Here is a 23,937-nt window from a genome sequence, read left to right on the forward strand (position 1 = left end):
AAATATTTGAATTGAAACAAAAGTGTGGGGCTCAATGGGCTCTAAAAGAAGTAAAAGTTTGCAGGGTATTAAGAATCATTCTGGAGGAACCAGAGAAGTCAGTCGTGGACACACCAGGAGAACACTTCCACAGAATCACCTGACTGGGATTCATGGAACATGCAGACATCAGGGAGCCTGTAAATGTCTGACCTAGGCCCTCTGCTGATGTTACTGTTAAGTGGCTTAGCTTTCTTTCAGAAATCCTAACAGTGCGATGGGGGAGGGGGAGGCACTGTCTCTGACCCTTTTTACCTCCTTTGGGACCCTTTTGCTCCTACTGGGTCACCCTGCTCATTCTTGATGTGATGGTACTTCCTGGTCCTATGGTAGCTTGTGATGCTGTGTTTGATGTCCCTGGGAGGACTGCTCTTCTCTGCGTGGAGGAAGAAGGGAACAGATCTGGGGTAGAAGAGAGTTGAGAGAGCCTACGTGGGGAGAATGGGGGACTGTGGTTGGGATGTAATATATGAGAGAAAAAAATTTAAATTAAAAAAATGAATTTATGCCCTTCTGCAGGAAAAATAACTTTCTAGACCTGCACAAATCCAGATGAGTCTATTCTTTCTAGAAAGTAAGAATGAAGGACTCTGGAGAAGCAGATGGCCAAATGCCCTGTGCGCAAGTCTCTCTCAACTCCCCTCTGAAGCTCTGCTTTCATGGTCTATAGTCATACTGAAAATATAGGTCTAGTGACCTTTCCTCCTTCTACTCCATGGGAGGCTTCTGTCTTCCCTGAGCTTGCCTTAAGGAATCTTCACTCTTTTAACAAAATAATCGTTTACCAAGCCTCTACAAAGACACAAATATGTATGTCTACTGCTTTTCTCTACAATGTGGATTTCAGCACAGATTACAAATGACGGTAATGCTAACGTGTCTAAAATTTATCTCTTTTTGTAAATTTAAAAGATTCCTGTAAACTTCAGGAAATCCACCCAGATCCACATATCATTGGTCAAATGGGCTCCAGAGAAGTACCCCTGTGACTTAATGGCCTAAGTTTCCCACCTGTTGCTGATTCCAGAGGGTGGGATTCCTCCCCAATTCCCTGGTTTTAGGCTCCCCTCCTCCCAACTACCAAGATCATGGGTCTAAAAATTTCAAATGTATGCCTAAAAAATAATTCTCCCTAACCTACTTAATCTTCACACACACACACACACACACACACACACACACACACACACACACACACACACACACTTTCCAACTTCCTGCCAAGTCTAGGTGTTTCTTCAAAATCTGCATCCAGGACAACTCGAGAGGGTCTGCCCATAGGTGCTCTCCTCTAGTCTCACAGACTGTTTTAACTCAACCTGCACCTTCGTAGTGTCAGATGATCCCACAGATCCTAGACAGCAGTGAAACAGCCAGCTCTCTCAGGACTTGGCCAGCAACCCAGTTTTCTCATGGCTCCCCAAGACAATGTTGCCCCCAGACAGCATGAAGTAATCTAAAGAACACAATGCCCTCACACCTGTTCCTCATTTTTAATTAAACAAAAGAAGTGTTAGCTTACATGCAATTCCACCAGGTTCCTTATAGGGTCCTTTGCAGTTTTTCTTAAAGATGTATTTTCAGTTATGTGTAAGTGTGTGCATTCATGAGTTTCTATACATCATGTGCATGCAGGTACTGATCAATGGCAGTGGGCATCAGGTTTCCTGGGGCTGGACTTATAGGCGTTTGTGTGCCACCTGATGTGAGTGCTGGGAACCAAAACTCAGGTCCTCTGAGACAAGAGGAAGTGCTATTAACTACTAAGCCATCTCTCTAGCTCCCATCTCAAGAGTATTGCTAAATTTATCTTTCAGCATTTTAACTTCAGGGAATATGGCTTTAGTTCAGCTTGGAAAATTTTGCTGAATGCAGTAGCAAAATTTTCCACCTGGGCAAGTCCGTATGCCAGGGAGCCACAGTTCACCTCAGCCCTTCTTCTCCACAGTAAATGGACATGAAAGAACTGAATGAACATCAAAGCAAAGCTTGTTGTGGTCAGAAAATCTCTCAAAGACTCTACAGATAGATTGAAATAAAGCACCGTCCAGATTCATTTCATGCATTTCCTAACATGTAATAATGAAGAAACAAAAACTCCAGGAGGCCATCATGAACAGATTTGAAATTGAGGGGAAAATATTTGGTAATGGAGACACAAATTAACTGCAGAGTAAATTACTTCCTAGCACTGGAGAGGAGTTTTTCTGCTAGGCCCTAGCTCCCCCGCCCTGTTATTTCTTTTTGATAACAGATAGGTGAGTTTATCCTGCCCAGAAGCAGAAAGGCATTTGTTACAGATGGCTGCCACAGTCATGACTTCACGGGCTGAGCAGTTAGATTGATGGATTAAAAATAAGGAGAGTTTCAGATATAATCCTAAAAAAGATTCTGGGCTTTGATATGAACTTTATGAAATTACTGTTATTTGGGGAATAAGTTATTTCAAAGGTCCTATCAGCCCTGAAGAGAATGATATTGTTTTGTGACAAACATAAAATGATTCGCAATAAAGCCAGTCCTATTCTTCTACCTCAGTTCTGGCCATGGCTAGCCGATCAAAGCTAGGAATATTAGAAGTAGATGGGACGAATTCATGTGTTCTCATGAGAATTGAATTTAAACAGAGGGACCTGGGGTCCTGCGTAGACATGGTTGCCTGACAACTAAGTCAAATCTATAATACTAGCTCCATTAGTGCTTCCCTAAGGCCCTAGATCATTCATTCCTGCATGGCTGCTTAGCTGTTTGGTTTGTTTGCTTGTTTGTTTTTAATTCTATGAAGTAAGTCTGTTTTTTGCCTGAGTTAGTGAGAGTAATTTTCCTTCCATGGGTTGCAATAAAATGAACATTGCCTAATATATCTGCCCAGAGGAGAATGTCATAAAACAACGTGAAATATAAATGAACATGAGCCTATAAAAGGGACGGATGAATTGTAAAAAATAAAATGCCCCTTTAACTACAAGTTCATAAGCAAAACTAAGAAATATTTATTAATCTTCATCATTCTTTTCTTCAAATAAACTAATTATTTCCTGAAATTAAAATGTAAGTACACCATAACCACCTTCCAATCTTTCCCATGAGCCCCTATTGATGTCTCTCAAAGTAATAGCATATATATATATCACACGCATATATGTATAGTATTTAAATATATTATATAACATATAGGATATATAACATATATAATATTACAATGGATAGATATAATATACTGTATATTTATTGTGTATATATAACAAATAGTGTTTCATATATATTCATGAATATATTTAAAATATATTTATGTATAGGAATACATATTGCTAAATATATAAATAAAGGCTGCTGTTTGTATAATGTTATTTATATGTATATGGTTTCTGAACTGGCCGCTTGAATTATGAGATTTTGAGAGGCTAGAGGAAAGTCTTAGTAGCTAAAATCACCTGGTTTTCCAGAATAACCAAATTCAGTTCCCAGCACCCACACTGAGTGTCCCACAAAAGCCTGTAACTATCTCCAGGGGATCAAAAGCCCTCTGCTAGCTTCCACATGTAGCATCTCTCTCTCTGTCTCTCTGTCTCTCTGTCTCCCTCCCTCCCTCCCTCCCTCCCTCCATCTCCCTTTCCCTTTCCCTCTCTCTCTTTCTCCCTCCCACACTTCCTCCATGCCTCTCTCTTCCCCCCAAAAATTACAAAAGCAAATCCTTTGGGGGCTGCAGAAATGGGTCCATAGTAAAGAGCCCTTGCTGCTCTTACAGAGGACACATGTTCAGTTCCTGGCAGCCATATCAGGTGGCTCACAATCGTCTGTAACTCCACTTCTAGGTGATCTAACATCCTCTTCTGTTCTCCATGAGAACCAGATGCATACTCAATATATACATATATACAGGCAAACATTCATACACATAAAAATAAATATTTTTAAAATTTTAATCTTTACTTTTAAAAAAGATGTTGACTTTACAAATAGAAAAGGCCAACCAATCAATAGATACACAGAAAGGCAGTGTTTATATGGTCTACGTTATTCTGAGGATCTACTTCTTCTCCAAGGATTAAATTAATTCTTCAAAGCTTAGTGATTATGCCTTATAAACATGATGCTTACAAAAGGATTGCTGCCCAGAGTTTTCGCAGTCATGTGGATAATGCCAGCATACAAGAAATTAGCTGAGCTCTAATCCTAAAGATAACTGGGAAAGAAAACAGCTAAATTGAAATGTCCCATCATTTTTAGCTAGTCTTTACGATGGTGCTTATCTTTATCCAAGATTAATGACATTGGGACTCCAAGAAGACAGTGATGTAGTAGAGAAGGACTTGTGCCAATTCAATGTACACCATTCTGGCAAAAGTAAATCATACATGATGACTAATTCCAAAGATACAGTTTTTATGGTATTAATTTCCTGGAACTTCCATGGCAAAGATCTTTCAATAGATACATAGGACATATATAGAATACATCAAAATCATATCAGCATTTTAAGTGAGAACTCATCAAGATTAATATTTAAGGAATATATACATTATTATTTTGTTGCATATTTGTTTTCAAGTGACTTTTTTATATAATTGCCTTGAAGTGGAGAAGCTTGTCATTTCTTTGTGGTGTATGTACTCTTTAACCAAATTAAAACTAATTTTCTTGGGTCCTAATTTCATTTATCACATGTTCAAAATTACTAATTTTGCTGAAGTACACTCGTTATTCATTAGTAGAACTTAATTACATTTCATTATGACAAATCTTTAAAACATATGATGCTTAAAACCTTGATAATACAGAAAATAATTACAAAAATTTATAAATGTTTATTTTGTCCAGTGTTCAAATTTTACTTTTTCAAAACATAAGGGATTAGTATTTCTTCCTAATTGCTGAGTGAGACAGGAATATTTTATTTCTTAAAATATTGTATAATGCTATGTAATAATATTTCTGGGTTGTTTCTTAAAATAAGCAGACAGTGTAGCACTCTGTGTGATATAATGTGCCCTTTATGCCACGCGGATCATTTGTTTCAGGCACAGAGCACTGGGTCCTGTGCTGGGGGCTGAGAACTGAGGAGCCATAGTTCCTGCCTGCCTGCCTGCCTGCCTGCCTGTCTGCCTCAGCATTTGAAGACCCTGCCCACCAGTGTACTACGCTGTGGGAGGAAGGAAACTGCCATGCCCAGCCATGCTTGAATTCAGAGTTCTCAGCCTCTCCAGCAGCAAATCGCACATGGTAAAGAGTCCTGTCTAAATTAAGAAATTGTCTAGCCCTGGCTTCAGATTTCTCCATATTTACAGTAATCATCAGGAAAGAGTATCATTCCTCAGCACAGAAGTTAGGATAACTGGACACTGTGTCTCTTAAAACAATACCTCATTGTAGCAATCTGAAATTTTGGGAGTGATGAATGAAATTAGCTTAATATCTGGACTAGAAATTTGGCACTTAGATGAAACTTTCAGCAAAGACACAGTGATTCTTTTTCAAAAGGGGAAGTATGTTGGGGTGGGGGGGAAGCTCAATAAACCAAATAAGAAAGTCAATGGAAAGTGTTGTCAATTAATTAGAACTGGCGAAAGAAAGAATATCATGGATCAAAGATAGGATTTAGGAATTATTACATTCAGAAGAAATAATGAAGGGGCTAACACTAAAATACAGATTTCAAGACCTCAGAAACATTATTCCAAGAACAATTCTATGAATCTTTGGTGTATAAGTAAGAGCTAAGATTAAAACTAAAAGAGTAAAAACAAACTATTTGGTTAAACTGTCTGGCTCATTGTTCAAACATCGGAAACATAAGCATCCACACCTGGAAAACATTAGCTGGCATGCCATGCGCTGAAATCCCAGCACTTGGGAGGAAGTAGCTGGAGAATTAGGATTCAAGGCCAGTTTAAGCTGCATAGTGAACTTGAAGACATCCTGGACTATGGGAGATCCAAAAGCAAAAATAAACGAATAAATAGGAAAACAGAACCTAAAATAAGTATGACCATAAAAGAATATCTTAACATGAGATTAGTTAATAGGTCAAAGACAGAATATTGGAATCTAGAAAAGAGAAGTATGATCGCTTCTCGGCCTTTTGGCTAAGATCAAGTGTAGAAAAGAGAAGTATGAAATTATTTAAAGAGTAGCAACAGAATTCTCAATAGAAAACATAGACACAAAACATCTGGGCTGATGAATTTTAAGCTATGAAGAAAATACCCACTAACCAAAATTGTTATGCCCCTCAAAGCTATCCTTCAACATAAAAGGAGAAATGAAGACCTATCATGATAAGCATCAGCCAAAACAATTCAGGACCAATAAGAGCATTACAAAAGATGTGTAAGGGAATACTGCACACAAAGGAAGAAAAAAAGATAACAAGACCATGTGAATGAATAAATCCCAAGAGGAGACAACATAGATAAATAAGAACTAGGAGAGAATTAAATATTGAGTAGATAACCCAGAAGATCACTAAAATGCATAATGGAAAACCAGTAATTAATTCTCCAGGTAAAATGGCTACATAGACCAAAAGCAACACCCAACCCTTTTCTAAATGAAAAAACATCATTGGCAAAGAGACACACAAGGCTAAAGGTAAACAAGAAAGTGATGGTCCAAGCAAATGGAAATCAAAAGCAAGCATGAGCATCTACATCATATCTGATGAATCAGACAAGAGATTAAAAGGCTCACTGCATGTTAATAAAGGGAACAATCAACCAAGAAGAAATAAAATTGTAAATACATATTTGCCTGTGGTGATTTAAATGAGACAGGCCCTACAGAGGCTCATGAGTTTGAAATCTTGATCCTTGGCTGGTCGCACTGTTTGGGAAGGTAATAGAACCTCTAGGAGATGAAGCCCTGGTAAAGCAAGTATTGTACTGAGAACACTATGGTTTGTACTATAGACAAAGGTTTATAGCCTTGTCTTGTTTCCCATTCTCCCCTACCCTACTTCCTATATGTAGATAAAACATGGTGACTCTGCCTCCAGCCCCTGCTCCCATACCATTATGAACTCTATCCCTCTACAACTGAAAGCCACAATGAGCCCTTTACTTTTTAAATGTGCTATTTGTCGGGGCATTATATCTAAGCAATGTAAAAGTAATTAATATACACCAAACATTGATATACTCTGTTTTATAAAAACAAACACTATTGGACACAAAGAGTAGATCCAGGTACTTTGATAATGAGAGATTTGAATACCCCACTTTAATCAATGAAGATGCCATTACTTAAAAGGAGGTCAAATAGATTAAAAGGCATTATATAATATCCCATACTACAGTCGAGGAATACCCATTCTAAGTGGCCCATGGAATTTATTTCAAAATATGTCATGTTATATGCCAGGAGAGATGTTTAACAAGTAAAAAAGTGGAAATAACTTCTTATATTATATTAGGTAAGAATGGAATAAAATTAGAAATCTACAATAAAAAAAACAAAAAAGAAAGAAAAACTACATATATGAACACATGCAAATTTGACAATATGCATTTGAACTCTAACAGAAAAAACATCATGGGACAAGGTGAAAGTTTGCTAAATTAAAATGAAAGTAAAAACACAACTTACTACGATCTTTGGGAGCGTTGGGAAGACAATTCTAAAAGCCAAAGCTTCTTGCTATGAGTGCCAGAAGTTAAACGGAAAAGAATGCTCATGCAGATAACCAAGTGATGCACTTCCAAATCTTAGAGAGAAAAGAACTAGCCAAATACAAAAACAGTAGACAAAAGCAAATAAATAAAAAAGTAACAAACAAACAAATAAACATGGGGGTAGAAATTGATTAAATGAAGGCTAAACAAGAACAATACAAATGACAAGGAGACCAAGAATTAGCTCTCTGAAGAGATTTTTTAAAATGATAAATTCTCATCCAAAATAAAGAAAATAAAAAGAAGCCCCCCAAAATAATAAAATTCTAGATAAAAGGGGGATATTACAGAAAATGTCTCTGGTATTGACAGAGCATATTTTGAAAGCTTATATTTCAATAGACCAAAACCTCTAGAAGAAATGCATAAAATTATACATACGCATATGACCTTAAAAATATCAAACTATAAAAGAAGATGCAACTAACTTATACATATCAATGGCAAGCCATGAGATTAAAGCAGTATTAAAGTGCGTTCCAAAAAAGAAAAGCCCAGAAAGCAAGATATTCATTGTCGGACTCTACTAAGGCTTTACAGAGGCGAAAACGTAAATGCTCCCCAAACTATTGCTTAAAATGCAAAGAAACAGAGCCATTTCAAGCTCACTTTACAAAGACAGCATTACCTTTGTACCAAAATTAGATAAGGACAACAAAATCATTAATTCCTACTTACCACTCCGTATGAATATAAATGCAAAAAAAAAAAAACTCCCTCAAAACAATATTAACAAACTGAATTGAACAAAATTGTTCAAAAGAGCAAAGAGCATGATAATTAATCCTAGTACTGACGTGAAAGGCTCATTGCTACTGGAAGGCGCTGTGCATGACGCCAAAGGAGAAAGATAATTCACATGCGAACTACAATAAGGACTCCTGGAATCCCAGGTCATTCTGATTTACATTTCCCTGATGACTAAGGACATTGAGCATTTCTTTAAGTGCTTCTCAGCCATTTGCGATTCCTTCATTGAGAGCTCTGTGTTTAGCGCCAAAACCATTTTTTAACTGGGTTATTTGGTTTATTAGAGTCTAACTTTTTGAGTTCTTTATATATTTTGGATATTAGCCCTGTGTCTGATGTAGTGTTAATAAGTATCTTTCCCCAGTCTGTAGGCCTTACAGAGGCTGTTCAGTTTCGTGAGGTCCCATTTATCAATTGTTGATCTTAGAGCCTGAGCCACTGGTGTTCTCTGCAGGAAGCTGTTTCCTGTACCAATGTGTTCAAGGCTATTTCCCTCTCTCTCTTCTACGAGATTTAATGTATTTGGTTTTATGTTGAGGTCATTGATTCACTTGGACTTAAGTTTTGTGCAGGATGATAAGTATGGATCTGTTTACCGTCTTCTACACACAGACATCGAGTTAGACCAGCACCATTTGTTGAAGATGCTTTCTTTTCTCTATTGTATGGTTTCAGCTTCTCTGTCAAAAATCAAGTATCCTTAGGTGTGTGGGTTTATTTCTGAGTCTTCAGTTCTATTCCATTGATCAACATGTCTCTTTCTGTTCCAATATCATGCAGGTTTTTTTTAAATCACTAATGCTCTGTAATACAGCTTGATGTCAGGGATGATGATTCCTCCAGAAGTTCTTTTATTGTTGAGAATAGTTTTTGCTATCCTGGGTTTTTTGTTATTCCAAATGAATTTTTAAATTGCTCTTTCTAACACTGTGAAGAATTGACTTTGGATATTGATGGGGATTGCACGGAATCTGTAGATTGCTTTCAGGAAGATGGCCACTTTTACTATATTAATTCTACCAATCCATGAGCATGGGAGATCTTTCCATCTTCTGAGATCATCTTCAATTTCTTTCATCAGAGACTTGAAGTTCTTGTCACGCAGATCTTTCACTTCTTGATTAGAGTCACCCCAAGGTATTTCATATGATTTGTGGCTATTGTGAAGAGTATCATTTCCCTAATTTCTTTCTCTGACTGCTTATTCTTTGAGTAGAGGAAGGCTCTTGATTTATTTGAGTTAATTTTATATCCAGCCACTCGCCTCTCACCATCTGGTTATCTTTGGTGTTAGCTGGTCTTGCTGTTTTTGTCAGTGGCTTGACCCTCCTTTCACTCTCAGGTGTGTCAGCATTCCTGGGAGGCCAGCTCTCTCCCAGCGGGATCTGGGCACAGAGGGGTGTGGCACAGGGTCAGTTCTAGTCCCAGACAGAAACTGAAAGAATTCTGTCCCAGTCTGCTCCTCGGCTCCTGCATCCCAAGGACTCCAGGCAGGTCTCTCAGAGCAGGAATGATAGACCTACAGCATTCTCAGGTTTGTCAGCACTTCTGGGAGAACAGTTTTCTCCCATTGGCATCTGGGCACAGACCAATTCATTTTTAAAAATAGAACAGATAGTTGGGTAGGTAGGAAGATGAAGGCAGATATGGAAAAAGTTTGGGGAGATATACAAATATGATCAAAATATATTATATGGAATTATCAAACAATTGATTAAAGTATTATTAAAATAAAATAAAGTTTTTTACATAGTTCTTACAAATCATAAATTAAAAATTGAAAGTTATTATCACTTTGGACATGGTGGTATTTGAAAACCTATAAAAGATGAACCAAAATGGAAAGATAAAATAGTCCAGGAAGTTCGGGCATATTTAAGAGGAACGGAAAAGAGAAGAAGCTATAGTACTGACCATGGATATAGCTCCTTACTCACTTTCTTCCTTTTTAATTAATTAATTTATTTATTCACTTTATATCCTCATAGCTGCCCCTTCATTCCCCATTCACACAGTCCATCACCTAATTCCTATTCCCTTCTCCTCTGAGAGGGAGGAGGCCCTGGATATCCTGCCACCATCAAGTCTATGCAGGAACAGGTCTATCCTCTCACTGAGGCCAAACAAGGCAACCCAGTTAGGGGAAAGAATTCCACAGGCAGGCAATAGCTTTCGGGACAGCCCCTATTCCAGTTGCTGGGGTACGGCACATTCACTACACATTAGGTACAGCTCATGTATGCTCTTTGGTTGGTGGTTCTGTCTCTGAGAGTTCCCAAGGGTCCAGGTAATTGACTCTTTTGGTCTTCCTGTGGAGTTCTTATCCCCTTTGGGGCCCTCAATTCTTCCCCCTAACTCTTCCATAAGTGTCTCAGAGCTCTGTCCAATGTTTGACTGTGGGTCTCTGCATCTGTTTCAATAAACTCCTGGGTGGAGCGTCTCAAAGGACAGTCATGATAGGCTTCTCTCTGCAAACATAACAGAGTACCATTAATAGTGTCAGGGATTGGTGCTTCCCTTTGGGATAGGTCTCAAGTTGGTCTAGTTATGTGTTGGTCTTTCTCTCAGTCTCTGCTCCATTTTTGTCCCTGAGTTTCTTATAGACAGGACAAATTTGGGGTTGAAAGTTTTGCGGGTGAGTTGGTGTCCTTATTCCTACATTGGGAATCCTGCCTGGCTACAGGAGATGTGCTCTCCAAATTCTGTATCTCTCCTGCTAAGAGGCTCAGCTAAAGTCACCCCCTTAGACTCCTGGGAGCCTCCCCCACCCTGGGTCTTTGGCATGTCCTAGAGATGACCCTCCGTCTTCCTATCCCAGGCAGCTGCAGATCTCCATTCACTCTCCTGGCCGTCTGGCCCTCTAGCTCCTCTCTTTTCTCTCCCACACCTGATCCCAAACCGCCCCATTCCCCTCCCTATCCCCTCTCCCACCCAGTTCCTTCCCTCCATTTTCCTCCTATGATGATTTTGTTTCCCTCTTCTAAGTGAGATTCGATCCTCCTCCCTTTATCTCCTAAAATGAAGAGGAAAAACTCATTGACTCATTAAATGGCTTTAGTACAATGGTTTGGTAAGCCAAAAAGAAATTGGATATAGTGGGATGCTTTCACTTGGGATGCTGTGAGTTCACGGCCAGCCCATGCTACAATATGAGACTCTGTCTCAAAGAAACAATCAATCCAAAATAAAATGAATATTAAAAGAATAATTCAGATATATTTAGGTGGATCTGTGTGATAAAAACATGTTTTACAATAAAAAGACTGAGCCACCTAGTAAATCTTTGACAACATTTTAAATGTGATAGAGTATAAAGACGCCTCACATGCAACTATTTATTACGTCCTCCTCTTTGAAAGCTGAGAGAAAAGTACATTTTCTGCAAAGGTTAAATCTGATACAATACATTTCATGTTGATTTGCCTCATCACTATGACAAATAGGAATAAATATTCCAAGCATTTAAGTCATAATCTCTATGGTTGAAGCCTAATGGTTATTTCCCAGCACAGTATGAAATTAGAAGCATGAGCTTCACATAAAGGATGCTTCGTTTTCTACCAGACACTTTATCTGCCTCTTTCACACGGGAAGAATGGGGAGTTACTCAGTGTAGACTCACATCGTCATGAAAGGAGGGAAATGCAAGCACCGACTTCTATGCATTTGCAGCACAGGGTAGAAAAGGCCCTTCCAGTCATTGAGAAGCCAGGCGCGCAGTATACCAAGGGCTGACAAGAAGACATTCACCATAAAAAAAGAAGTTAAAATTTCAGCCTGTAGAAATATCAGCTTAGTCTTCTTAGTTGTAAACTAGAAGCCTAAAACCATCTGATGAACTGCTTTTCTGTATGAACTTGTCAGGAAATAATTTCATCCTTGCTATTAAACATAAATGTTTGAGTAAAACAGACATCTACACTAGATTGTTCCTCCTGTAATAAAAATTTTTCACTCATGGATTATCAAAACTTGATTCTTTCAACTATTAGGTAATTGGACTCTCTCTCTCTCTCTCTCTCTCTCTCTCTCTCTCTCTCTCTCTCTCTCTCTCTCTCTCTCTCCCACTCCCTCTCCCTCCCCTTCTCCCTCTCCCTCTCACACACACACAAACACACACACACAGACACGCACACATATGTGCGTGTCTGTGTGTGTGTCTTTATTTTTGTTTGCAAATGTTTTGCAATAGAAAGAATCTGTGTTTAGAATGCCTGTTAAATACTTTTTAATGCCAGCCAATCTAGACAGAATAAAGAGGAAATGAAAACAAAAGTTCCCAACCTTCAAAATAAGGAGAAAACAGGGAGCATATCTGAAATGGAGCCTGAGGAGGTGTGGATGGGCTTCTGTAACTCACTCAATATTTACTCAACAGGAAAAGTCAAATAATCATTTTTCTGATATAATTGTAATTTGAAAAACCATTAAAAATCATTTGCTACTAATCTCGCTACAGAGACTTTTCTTGTCCTCCCCATGAAACAGTGTCAATAGCTTTGGAATTGGAACTCACACTGAGATTAAAAGAAAAAAAAGAAAGAAAGAAAGTCACATTTGCACACAGAACACATTAAGCCAACCCCACAGCCAGGACCACTGGAAATAATCAGATCTCCTGGGGAATATGCTCATTAATTTAGCTCCAACTCAGAACGATTGCTCAACTATCTAGCACACGTCCCTATAATCTGATAATTATGTCTTAGAGTTAAATTTTTTTGTCTTTTTTTTCTTCCAGGTATCCAGCTTCTACATTTGGAAGCTTAATTTAAAGCATGTTTTTGTCCTTTTATGAGAAGACTAAACTAATCCAGATGGTTTAACAAACTTTAGTCCTTCAACAAAAAGAACAGTTGTTACCTTCTGTGCGGCCTTCATGATGCCTAGAAAGGATGCTAAGGAAGAGCATAGATTGCATCCACAATCCTGTCTTCTTTGAGTCAGCATGCCGGACCAAGCAGACTTAAAGCCAGATGCTATTTCTTCATTACTTCTTGGGGAAATTATTTGCTCTCTTTGAGCTTTATGCCTATTCATATTGGGAGTATCCATTAAAATAGTTCTCAAAGATGCTCCCATTATAAAATACCATAAATGAAAATAGCTTATTATTTATTGAAATTGCTCGTGTACTCCTCAGGAAACAGAACATCCCCTAGATTGAACACTGTCTTCCAGTAGAGCCCAGATACAAAGAGGTCCACAGGAAAAGCACTGCTGCTTCAGTCTGCCTGCCTGCCCATCTACCCTCCTTGCTGGTGCCAAAGAAATGTTACAATTCTAAACATGTATACACCAAAGACTAGGGCACACAGGTTCCTAAAAGAAACACTACTACAGTTAAAATCACATGTCGTGCCCCACCCCTCCCAGCCCTGGGGCACCTGGAAGAAATATATCCAAATACACAGAACCACTCTAGGTGAATATGTGATGGAAAGAAGGGAAAGAAGAAGTGTGTGGTAGAAAGACGGAAGAGAAAGCAAAGTCAAGCAACGTGTACGCTGCGGAGAGAAGTAGAACAAGTGGATATGAAGAGCCAGGACAACCAACTGGGGCCGTAATGATGTCTGGGCCCATGCTGCCACCAAGGGCCATCCATGTCTTGGTCCACTAAGGACCATTCATGGCTGGGCCCACAGTCCTACCATAGCCAGGGCCTGTGCTGAAGTCTGTGGTCCAAGTTACCATCAAAAGCCATGCAACTGTCACTTGTCTGGGATGCCACCTGAGACCATGTAGATGTCTGAGGGCCATGCTACCACTGAAGAACTTGCTGATCTGAGAGGCCTGTGCTACCATATAAAACTATGGTGATGTCTTCACCTGGGCTATGCTGAGAGCCATGTCTGGATCTGTAGTCCTGCTGTAGCTGCAGTCTGTGTCAATGTCTATGGCTTAAGTTACTGCCAAAGGTTATGTGGATGTCAGTGGTCTGGGCTGCCACCTGAGACCATATGGATGTCTGAGGGCTCTGCTGTCACCAGGGCACATACTGATCTGAGTAACCTGTGCTGCCACCTGAGGCCATAACGATATCTGGGTCCATACTGCTGCAAGAGGCCATGTCTGGATCCATGGTCCTATTTACAGCTGGGGTCTTTGCTGATATCTGAGGCTCATGTTACCACCAAAGGCAACGTGGATGTCCCTAGTCTGGGCTGCTACACGAGGCAATGCTGATGCCCAAGCACTGTGCTGAGCTGTCCCTGCCCCTCCGCTGAAGCAAGAGAACTGCCCCTGCCCCTCAACTGGGCAGCAATGAGGAACTGGCTCTGGTGATGTGGACACAAGAGCGCTGGCCCTGACCCTCAAAGGCTGCAGCACTCAGGAGCATGGCCCTGCACCTCATCTGAGTAGCAAAATAGAGGTGGCCCTAGTGGAAGTGGTTTGAGTGAGTCAGGACCAAGGGCCTGAGCAGAGGAGAGCTGGCCCTGCCCCTTACCTGGCACAGTAGGAGAGCTGGTTTTGGTGATGTGGACATAGGAGAACTGGTGGTCTAACCAGTTCAGCTTCCATTCAGGCCCAGATCCAGGGCTTTGTGTTGGCTCACGCAAACATCCACCCCATCTACGAGCTGCTAGTGCACATGAAGGAGGCCAGTCCTGCAGATCCAAAGCCACAGCATCTTTAGGGCACAGAGCAACAACGGGATGTCTGAGCAGTTTCCATGGCAAGACTTTTGTTTGTTTGTTTGTTTGTTTGTTTTGGAGGGGGATGTTACAAGGGAAGAAGGCAGATATGAAGGGACAAGGAGATGACTGGGAATGGAGTGCAGGATGTGAAATTCACATAGAATTAATAAAATTTGAATGACACCCACATAGTGATAGTGGGTGATTTGAATAACTATGTCTCGCCAATAGACAGCTCATCAGACAAAATCTAAACAGAGGTAAATGATGTCATAAAGCAAGAGGATCAGCCGCTATTTATAGAACATTTCATCAAAACACAAAAGAATAAACTTTCTCTGTAGTTCATGAAACTTTCTCCAAAAATGATCACATACTTGGACATAAAATACTTCTTGACGGATTAAAAAAAATGCAATGACATCCTGAATCCTATCTGATCACCATGGGTTAAAGCTGGATATCAAGAACAGAAACTTACAAACTTGTGGAAACTGAGCAACTTGCTACTGGATGAAAAATGGGAAAAGACAGAACTAAAGAAAGAAATTTAAAACTTTTTAGGATTAAATGAAAACACAACATATCTGAATTTATGGGACACAATGAAGGTGGTTCTATAAGGAAAGTTCATAGCACTAAATGCCTCTATTTAAAAAAAAAATGGAGAAGTTGCATACTAGTATCTGAATGGTATACAATAGTCAAAAGGAAGAAATCATACCCAAAGGAAGGGGTAGAAATAATCAAATTCATGACTGAAATCAATACAACAGAAACAAACAAAAATATATAAAGAATCAATGAAATGAATACTTTGTTCTTTGAGAAAATGCCTAAGATTGTTAAATTCTTAGTCAAATTAAATAAAAGGTGGAGAGAGAAAATCCAAATTAACAAAATCAGCAATAAAAGGGGAACATAACAACAGTCAAGGAAGAAATCCAAAAGGTCATAAGGGCATGCTTTAGAAACGTGTACTCACCAAATCAGAAAACAGAAGAAATGGATAACCTTCTCGATATACACCACCTCCCAAAGTTAAATCAAGATCATGTAAGCAATTTGAACAGAACTATTAACTCCTAGTAAAAAAAGAAGCAGTCATTAAACGTCTTCCAACAACTACAACAAAAATCTAGGACCAGATGGATTTTACCAGACTTTCAAAAACTTACCACAAATATTTTTCAAATTGTTTGACAAACAGAAAAGCAGAAGGAATATTGCCTAACTCTTTGTTATACATTTATTTTCTCATATAATATATCCTGATTACAGCTTCCCCTTCCTTTACTCATCCCACTTTCTTTCCACCTCCCTTCCCATCTATATCCCTTCCTTTTCTGCCTTTCAATAGAAAACAAAGATGTTTTTCTTTTGTTTTTTAATGTGATAATTTGTTAGTGTCATGCATACTTTTTTATTGGATATTTTTTGACTTACATTTCAAAAGATATCCCCTTTCCCCCACCCAACCACCCACCACTTCCCACCTCCACACCCTGACATTCTCCTATACTGGGGGTCCAGTCTTAGCAGGTCCCAGGGCTGCTCCTCCCATTGGAGCCCAACACAACTATCCTTAACTACATGTGCAGCTGGAGCCATGAGTCTGTCCATGTGTAGTCTTTGGGTTGTGGTTTAGTCCCTGGAAGCTCTGGTTGGTTGGTATTGTTGTTCATCTGGGGTTGCAAGCCCCTTCAGCTCCTTCAATCCTTTCTCTAACTCCTCCAATGGGGACCCAGTTCTCAGTTCAATGGTTGACTGCTAGCAACCAACCTATGTATTTGTCACGCTCTGGCTGAGCCTCTCAGGAGACAGCTATATCAGGCTCCTGTCAGCATTAACTTCTTGGCTTCATCAATATTGTCAGGTTTGGTGACTGCATATAAATGGGCTGGATCCCTAGGTGGGGCAGGCTCTGAATAGTCACTCCTTCAGTCTCTGCTCCAAACTTTATCTCCATATCTTCTCCTATGAATATTTTTGTTCCCCCTTTTAAGGACTGAAGCATCTGCACTTTGGTCATCCTTGTTCTTGAGCTTTGTGAAGTCAGTGGATAGTATCTTGGGTAATTCGAGGTTTTGGGCTAATATCTACTTATCAGTGAGTACATACCACGTGTCTTCTTTTGCGATTCAGTCACCTTACTCAGGATGATATTTTCTAGTTCCATCCATTTGCCTATGAATTTCATGAGGTCATTGTTTTTGATAGCTGAGTAATATTCCACTGTGTAGATGTACCACACTTTCCATATCCATTCCTCCATTGAAGGGCATCTGGGTTCTTTCCGGCTTCTGGCTATTATAAATAAAGATGCTATGAACATAGTGGAGCATTTGTCCTTGTTATATGTTGGAGCATCTTTTAGGTATATGCCCAGGAGTGGTATAGCTGGGTCCACAAATAGTACTATGTACAAGTTTCTGAGGAACATCCAGACTGATTTCTAGAGGGGTTATACCAGTTTGCAATCCCACCAACAATGGAGGGGTGTTCCTCTTTCTCCACATCCTCACAAGCATCTGCTGTTACCTGAGCTTTTGCTCTTAGCCACTCTGAATGGTGTGTGTGTGGGGGGGGGGTGTCCTTTACCTTACAGAAGCTTTGCAGTTTTATGAGGTCCCATTTGTCGATTCTTGATCTTAGAGAATAAGTCATTGGTGTTTTGTTCAGGAAATTTTTCCCAGTGCCCATGGGATCAAGACTCTTCCCCACTTTTTCTTCTATTATTTTGAGTGTATCTGGTTTTATGTGGCGGTCCTTGATCCACTTGGACTTAAGCTTTGTACAGTGCAATAAAAATGAATTGATTTACATTCTTCAACGTGCTGACCTCCAGTTGAACAAGCATCATTTGTTGAAAATGCTATCCTTGGCAGCAGCTCTCTGCCCCCAGACCCTGTGAGAGAGACACCCAACCGCCTGGTCAGGTGGGCACTCCTGAGGCTGCAGAGCAGAAGAGACCACCAACACTGCTCACCCCTGCCCACATCCCTGGCCCAAGAGGAAACTGTATAAGGCCTCTGGGCTCCCGTGGGGGAGGGCCCAGGAGCGGCAGGACCCATGTGCCTGAGACACCACCAGAACCTGAAGGAAACAGACCGGATAAACAGTTCTCTGCACCCAAATCCCGTGGGAGGGAGAGCTGAACCTTCAGAGAGTCAGACAAGCCTGGGAAACCAGAAGAGACTGCTCTCTGCACACACATCTCAGACGCCAGAGGAAAAAGCCAAAGACCATGTGGAACCCTGGTGCACTGAAGCTCCCGGAAACGGCAGCACAATTCTTCCTGGTTGCTGCCGCTGCAGAGAGCCCGTGGGCAGCACCCCACGAGCAAACTTGAGCCTCGGGACCACAGGTAAGATCAAATTTTCTGCTGCAAGAAAGCTGCCTGGTGAACTCAAGACACAGGCCCACAGGAACAGCTGAAGACCTGTAGAGAGGAAAAACTACACGCCCGAAAGCAGAACACTCTGTCCCCATAACTGACTGAAAGAGAGGAAAACAGGTCTACAGCACTCCTGACACACAGGCTTATAGGACAGTCTAGCCACTGTCAGAAATAGCAGAACAAAGTAACACTAGAGATAATCTGATGGCGAGAGGCAAGCGCAGGAACCCAAGCAACAGAAACCAAGACACCATGGCACCATCGGAGCCCAATTCTCCCATCAAAACAAACATGGAATATCCAAACACAGCAGAAAAGCAAGATCTAGTTTCAAAATCATTTTTGATCATGATGCTGGAGGACTTCAAGAAAGACGTGAAGAACTCCCTTAGAGAACAAGTAGAAGCCTACAGAGAGGAATCGCAAAAATGCCTGAAAGAATCGCAAAAATCCCTGAAAGAATTCCAGGAAAACATAAATAAACAAGTAGAAGCCCATAGAGAGGAGACACAAAAATCCCTGAAAGAATTCCAGGAAAACATAAATAAACAAGTAGAAGCCCATAGAGAGGAGACACAAAAATCCCTGAAAGAATTCCAGGAAAACACAATCAAACAGTTGAAGGAATTAAAAATGGAAATAGAAGCAATCAAGAAAGAACACATGGAAACAACCCTGGATATAGAAAACCAAAAGAAGAGACAAGGAGCTGTAGATACAAGCTTCACCAACAGAATACAAGAGATGGAAGAGAGAATCTCAGGAGCAGAAGATTCCATAGAAATCATTGACTCAACTGTCAAAGATAATGTAAAGCGGAAAAAGCTACTGGTCCAAAACATACAGGAAATCCAGGACTCAATGAGAAGATCAAACCTAAGGATAATAGGTATAGAAGAGAGTGAAGACTCCCAGCTCAAAGGACCATTAAATATATTCAACAAAATCATAGAAGAAAACTTCCCTAACCTAAAAAAAGAGATACCCATAGACATACAAGAAGCCTACAGAACTCCAAATAGATTGGACCAGAAAAGAAACACCTCCCGTCACATAATTGTCAAAACACCAAACGCACAAAACAAAGAAAGAATATTAAAAGCAGTAAGGGAAAAAGGTCAAGTAACATATAAAGGCAGACCTATCAGAATCACACCAGACTTCTCGCCAGAAACTATGAAGGCCAGAAGATCCTGGACCGATGTCATACAGACCCTAAGAGAACACAACTGCCAGCCCAGGTTACTGTATCCAGCAAAACTCTCAATTAACATTGATGGAGAAAACAAAATATTCCATGACAAAACCAAATTTACACAATATCTTTCTACAAATCCAGCACTACAAAGGATAATAAATGGTAAAGCCCAACATAAGGAGGCAAGCTATACCCTAGAAGAAGCAAGAAACTAATCGTCTTGGCAACAAAACAAAGAGAATGAAAGCACACAAACATAACCTCACATCCAAATATGAATATGACGGGAAGCAATAATCACTATTCCTTAATATCTCTCAATATCAATGGCCTCAACTCCCCAATAAAAAGAAATAGATTAACAAACTGGATACGCAACGAGGACCCTGCATTCTGCTGCCTACAGGAAACACACCTCAGAGACAAAGACTGACACTACCTCAGAGTGAAAGGCTGGAAAACAAATTTCCAAGCAAATGGTCAGAAGAAGCAAGCTGGAGTAGCCATTCTAATATCAAATAAAATCAATTTCCAACTAAAAGTCATCAAAAAAGATAAGGAAGGACACTTCATATTCATCAAAGGAAAAATCCACCAAGATGAACTCTCAATCCTAAGTATCTATGCCCCAAATACAACGGCACCTACATACGTAAAAGAAACCTTACTAAAGCTCAAAACACACATTGCACCTCACACAATAATAGTGGGAGATTTCAACACCTCACTCTCATCAATGGACAGATCATGGAAACAGAAATTAAACAGTGATGTCGACAGACTAAGAGAAGTCATGAGCCAAATGGATTAACGGACATTTATAGAACATTCTATCCTAAAGCAAAAGGATATACCTTCTTCTCAGCTCCTCATGGTACTTTCTCCAAAATTGACCATATAATTGGTCAAAAACGGGCCTCAACAGGTACAGAAAGATAGAAATAATCCCATGCGTGCTATCGGACCACCACGGCCTAAAACTGGTCTTCAATAACAATAAGGGAAGAATGCCCACATATACGTGGAAATTGAACAATGCTCTACTCACTGATAACCTGGTCAAGGAAGAAATAAAGAAAGAAATTAAAAACTTTTTAGAATTTAATGAAAATGAAGGTACAACATACCCAAACTTATGGGACACAATGAAAGCTGTGCTAAGAGGAAAACTCATAGCGCTGAGTGCCTGCAGAAAGAAACAGGAAAGAGCATATGTCAGCAGCTTGACAGCACACCTAAAAGCTCTAGAACAAAAAGAAGCAAATACACCCAGGAGGAGTAGAAGGCAGGAAATAATCAAACTCAGAGCTGAAATCAACCAAGTAGAAACAAAAAGGACCATAGAAAGAATCAACAGAACCAAGAGTTGGTTTTTGAGAAAATCAACAAGATAGATAAACCCTTAGCCAGACTAACGAGAGGACACAGAGAGTGCGTCCAAATTAACAAAATCAGAAATGAAAAGGGAGACATAACTACAGATTTAGAAGAAATTCAAAAAAATCATCAGATCTTACTATAAAAACCTATATTCAACAAAACTTGAAAATCTTCAGGAAATGGACAATTTCCTAGACAGATACCAGGTATCGAACTTAAATCAGGAACAGATAAACCAGCTAAACAACCCCATAACTCCTAAGGAAATAGAAGCAGTCATTAAAGGTCTCCCAACCAAAAAGAGCCCAGGTCCAGACGGGTTTAGTGCAGAATTCTATCAAACCTTCATAGAAGACCTCATACCAATATTATCCAAACTATTCCACAAAATTGAAACAGATGAAGCACTACCGAATTCCTTCTATGAAGCCACAATTACTCTTATACCTAAACCACACAAAGACACAACAAAGAAAGAGAACTTCAGACCAATTTCCCTTATGAATATCGACGCAAAAATACTCAATAAAATTCTGGCAAACCGAATTCAAGAGCACATCAAAACAATCATCCACCATGACCAAGTAGGCTTCATCCCAGGCATGCAGGGATGGTTTAATATATGGAAAACCATCAACGTGATCCATTATATAAACAAACTGAAAGAACAGAACCACATGATCATTTCATTAGATGCTGAGAAAGCATTTGACAAAATTCAACACCCCTTCATGATAAAAGTCCTAGAAAGAATAGGAATTCAAGGCCCATACCTAAACATAGTAAAAGCCATATACAGCAAACCAGTTGCTAACATTAAACTAAATGGAGAGAAACTTGAAGCAATCCCACTAAAATCAGGGACTAGACAAGGCTGCTCACTCTCTCCCTACTTATTCAATATAGTTCTTGAAGTTCTAGCCAGAGCAATCAGACAACAAAAGGACATCAAGGGGATACAGATCGGAAAAGAAGAGGTCAAAATATCACTATTTGCAGATGACATGATAGTATATTTATTTGATCCCAAAAGTTCCACCAGAGAACTACTAAAGCTGATAAACAACTTCAGCAAAGTGGCTGGGTATAAAATTAACTCAAATAAATCAGTTGCCTTCCTCTATACAAAAGAGAAACAAGCCGAGAAAGAAATTAGGGAAACGACACCCTTCATAATAGACCCAAATAATATAAAGTACCTCGGTGTGACTTTAACCAACCAAGTAAACGATCTGTACAATAAGAACTTCAAGACACTGAGGAAAGAAATTGAAGAAGACCTCAGAAGATGGAAAGATCTCCCATGCTCATGGATTGGCAGGATTAATATAGTAAAAATGGCCATTTTACCAAAAGCAATCTACAGATTCAATGCAATCCCCATCAAAATACCAATCCAATTCTTCAAAGAGTTAGACAGAGCAATTTGCAAATTCATCTGGAATAACAAAAAACCCAGGATAGCTAAAGCTATCCTCAACAATAAAAGGACTTCAGGGGGAATCACTATCCCTGAACTCAAGCAGTATTACAGAGCAATAGTGATAAAAACTGCATGGTATTGGTACAGAGACAGACAGATAGACCAATGGAATAGAATTGAAGACCCAGAAATGAACCCACACACCTATGGGCACTTGATTTTTGACAAAGGAGCCAAAACCATCCAATGGAAAAAAGATAGCATTTTCAGCAAATGGTGCTGGTTCAACTGGAGGGCAACATGTAGAAGAATGCAGATCGATCCATCCTTATCACCCTGTACAAAGCTTAAGTCCAAGTGGATCAAGGACCTCCACATCAAACCAGACACACTCAAACTAATAGAAGAAAAACTAGGGAAGCATCTGGAACACATGGGCACTGGAAAAAATTTCCTGAACAAAACACCAATGGCTTATGCTCTAAGATCAAGAATCGACAAATGGGATCTCATAAAACTGCAAAGCTTCTGTAAGGCAAAGGACACTGTGGTTAGGACAAAACGGCAACCAACAGATTGGGAAAAGATCTTTACCAATCCTACAACAGATAGAGGCCTTATATCCAAAATATACAAAGAACTCAAGAAGTTAGACCGCAGGGAAACAAATAACCCTATTAAAAAATGGGGTTCAGAGCTAAACAAAGAATTCACAGCTGAGGAATGCCGAATGGCTGAGAAACACCTAAAGAAATGTTCATCATCTTTAGTCATAAGGGAAATGCAAATCAAAACAACCCTGAGATTTCACCTCACACCAGTGAGAATGGCTAAGATCAAAAACTCAGGTGACAGCAGATGCTGGCGAGAATGTGGAGAAAGAGGAACACTCCTCCATTGTTGGTGGGATTGCAGACTGGTAAAACAATTCTGGAAATCAGTCTGGAGGTTCCTCAGAAAATTGGACATTGAACTGCCTGAGGATCCAGCTATACCTCTCTTGGGCATATACCCAAAAGATGCCTCAACATATAAAAGAGACACGTGCTCCACTATGTTCATCGCAGCCTTATTTATAATAGCCAGAAAATGGAAAGAACCCAGATGCCCTTCAACAGAGGAATGGATACAGAAAATGTGGTACATCTACACAATGGAATATTACTCAGCTATCAAAAACAACGAGTTTATGAAATTCGTAGGCAAATGGTTGGAACTGGAAAATATCATCCTGAGTGAGCTAACCCAATCACAGAAAGACATACATGGTATGCACTCATTGATAAGTGGCTATTAGCCCAAATGCTTGAATTACCCTAGATCCCTAGAACAAACAAAACTCAAGACGGATGATCAAAATGTGAATGCTTCACTCCTTCTTTAAATGAGGAAAAAGAATACCCTTGGCAGGGAAGGGAGAGGCAAAGATTAAAACAGAG

At 39.8% G+C, this 23,937-nt stretch overlaps 1 long non-coding RNA gene across 1 annotated transcript in view; it reads right to left on the bottom strand.

The window, feature by feature from the left end:
• The window catches only part of LOC102548951 (uncharacterized), a 64,738-nt gene extending 41,818 nt beyond the window's left edge, over nt 1-22,920 (bottom strand). The window contains exons 1-3 of the long non-coding RNA XR_010059853.1: nt 16,083-22,920; nt 14,908-15,067; nt 7,624-12,190 (exon numbers count right to left, since the gene is read on the bottom strand). This is a non-coding gene — a long non-coding RNA (uncharacterized LOC102548951). The remainder of the gene's footprint in view (nt 1-7,623; nt 12,191-14,907; nt 15,068-16,082) is intronic.
• Between the last annotated feature and the right edge of the window lie 1,017 nt (nt 22,921-23,937).

Source organism: Rattus norvegicus, chromosome 18 (assembly GCF_036323735.1).
Source record: "Rattus norvegicus strain BN/NHsdMcwi chromosome 18, GRCr8, whole genome shotgun sequence".
Taxonomy (NCBI): Eukaryota; Metazoa; Chordata; class Mammalia; order Rodentia; family Muridae; genus Rattus; species Rattus norvegicus.